This window comes from Pinus tabuliformis, chromosome 5_2 (assembly GCF_031772625.1).
Source record: "Pinus tabuliformis cultivar Carrire ecotype Pingquan chromosome 5_2, CPIR1, whole genome shotgun sequence".
Taxonomy (NCBI): domain Eukaryota; kingdom Viridiplantae; phylum Streptophyta; class Pinopsida; order Pinales; family Pinaceae; genus Pinus; species Pinus tabuliformis.
This window is the reverse complement of record NC_142306.1, coordinates 1,012,777,475-1,012,779,986: the sequence shown is the minus strand read 5'-3', so window position 1 is coordinate 1,012,779,986 and position 2,512 is coordinate 1,012,777,475. Positions and strand designations below refer to the sequence as shown.

The 2,512-nt window shown below is 36.4% G+C and overlaps 1 pseudogene; it reads left to right on the top strand.

The window, feature by feature from the left end:
* Positions 1-820: 820 nt before the first annotated feature.
* Positions 821-2,294, top strand: LOC149162703 (CMP-sialic acid transporter 2-like; annotated as a pseudogene).
* Positions 2,295-2,512: the final 218 nt, after the last annotated feature.

The following is a 2,512-nucleotide window of genomic DNA, read 5'->3' as shown; positions in this document are numbered from 1 at the left end:
ATCTGATCCTAAGCTATTTATGAATATAAATCCATGTCTTTGTGTAGTTTTCTTCTTCTGTGATCTTACAGGAACTTGGTGAAGCTGGGCAAGTAAGGGAGCAGGTAGCTGGAAGCTGTCAAAGAGGAGAGAGATTGGATCAAAGGACTAGCGCAAGACACAGGTTGGTTCATCATATTCCTCTTCGTTTATAGTTCATAAAGAAGAATACGAAAGTAGTTTTCTCTGTTTGTTTCTAAGGTCACTGTCACACCTTAGTGGGATAGGGTCGCTCTGAATAGACACTTTTCCCGTTAACAGTGAGGAGTAATAAATGAGGGGGATTCCCTCCTATAAGTCCTCTTCTTTGTCCACTTTGAGTTATTGCTACCATTTATCCATTGGATCTTTGACTTTGACCTCGAAATTCATCAATAATCTACATTAAACACATGTTAGACCATATGGCATCATAACTAACTCAACTCACTCCATAAGCATAAATATAATCAGAAAATCATACAATAAGCTAAGAGAATGGTTGATTTGACTAGGTTAGGAGGTAAAATGAACCCATATAATTACCGATTTATGAGGCTCATCAACCTTCAGACCTGAAAGAAATACACCAAAACGTACAGTCCCTCCTCTTTCTTTAACTTCTTACGAAATTTCAATCGGATGTGCAAGGAGAATATTATGACAATTTTCCCAAGGTCACCTTTTTGGGATGTAATTCGGGAGCCTGCAGAAACCCTAAATGTCTTGGACCATATCTCCAAAAATTTAGTGAAACAAGATCTTAAATTTGGGCTTGAGCTTCACCATGATTTCCACTCAAATGGGTTTTAATTTCAGAGTCTGAACCTTCGTATAAATTTTTTTATAGAGGAAAGTCCACAATGACCTGTTTGAGATGGAATTTAGGAGCTTGCAAAAAGCCTAAATTCCTCAGATCATATCTCCTAAAATATAACGAGAAAATATATGAAATTTGGACCCGACGTTAAGAAATATTTCAGATCAAATGGTTTTTTTTTTTGCTTCTGAAACATCATAGAGAAAAAATTATAGCAAAAATTCCACGATGATCTGTTTGGGGTAGCGAAACCCTAGAATTCAAAGCTGTGATACCAAATCTTATGAAACTAGCTCACAAAAACATAGAAAAATAGATCAACAACTTAAAAATCAGCCTCTTCAAGGGGGTAACCTCCTTTACATTACACAAATGAACAATTCTTCTATGATACAAATGACAAGGCCTCCTTTCATAAATAGGAGTCTAAGGGGTCCCAATACAATGAGAGCTTATATAAGAATAATATTGTAGGGGCACAACAAGAACAATAGTGGACTTCTATGGGGCATAATAATAACAACATGGGGACTATATGGGCACAATAATACAATAAGGGGGTTGCACTAATAATAATAAGGGTTTACACTAGTAGTATAGGGACCTAATAATATGGCTCTGTAGGTATCATAAATAATCCAAAAACTTCCATTCAAAAATGATGAAAGTGGAAGCACAGGTCGCTTGTGACAATTGCATTAAAGGTGCTTACAAGTTCACAAGGAATACTAATTATGTGGTCAAAACGAGCGAGAAAGTATGACTACAGTGTCACTTTAGCAATTTTTTTGGTGGAGACTCTAAAGTGTGCATTATCGTTGATTGCTCTGCTTCAAACATGGGAAAGAGAAGGCATCATAAAGGATAACAAGTAATATTGAAAGGCTTGTTTGACTAATTGAGTACCACATGGGATGAGGTCAAGGTATATCCCATTCCAGCAACATTATATCTTGTTAAAAATCTATTGCAGTACTATATATTTTTCTATGTTGATGTGCCAAGCTACCAGATCTTGAAGAACTTGAACATTATTAGTACAGATGTATTGTATCAGATTATTTTAAATAGAAAATTAACGGAGATTCAATGGTCAACTTATATTCTCTTCCTTGTTGGATACACAACTGCACAGTTGAATTCATCATCGGATCATGTTTTACAAACTCCCATATAAGGCTAGTTCATGGCTATTATCATCGCACTACTCAGTGGATTTGTTCAAATTTACATTGAGTTTATTGTTAAAAAGCAACCTTCGAGAAACATCAATGTGTAGAATTTCTGGTTGTATATATTTGGCATGATTTTCAATATTGGGGCGATGCTCACACAATATTATGATGAAATTATGAACAAGGGATTTTTCCACGGTTATTCAGCCATCACTGTACGTATGATTATCAACCATGCACTTAGTGAAATTGCAGTATCTATGGTGATGGATATCATATGATGAGCTGGTCTTGGTAAAGGTTTGTATGGTTGTGTAATTTTCCAACAATCTTTGAAGGTGTCAGTACGCCCTTGTCCTCATTGCACAGTGTGTATGTGAAACACACCTTATTGCCATTGCTGTCCAAAAAACAGAGTCTTCTATTATTGCTATAGTCCACGTAGCTCACCACGAAGGTCCAAGAGGGCTTGCCCTGTGTACATAGGTACATGGCTCCC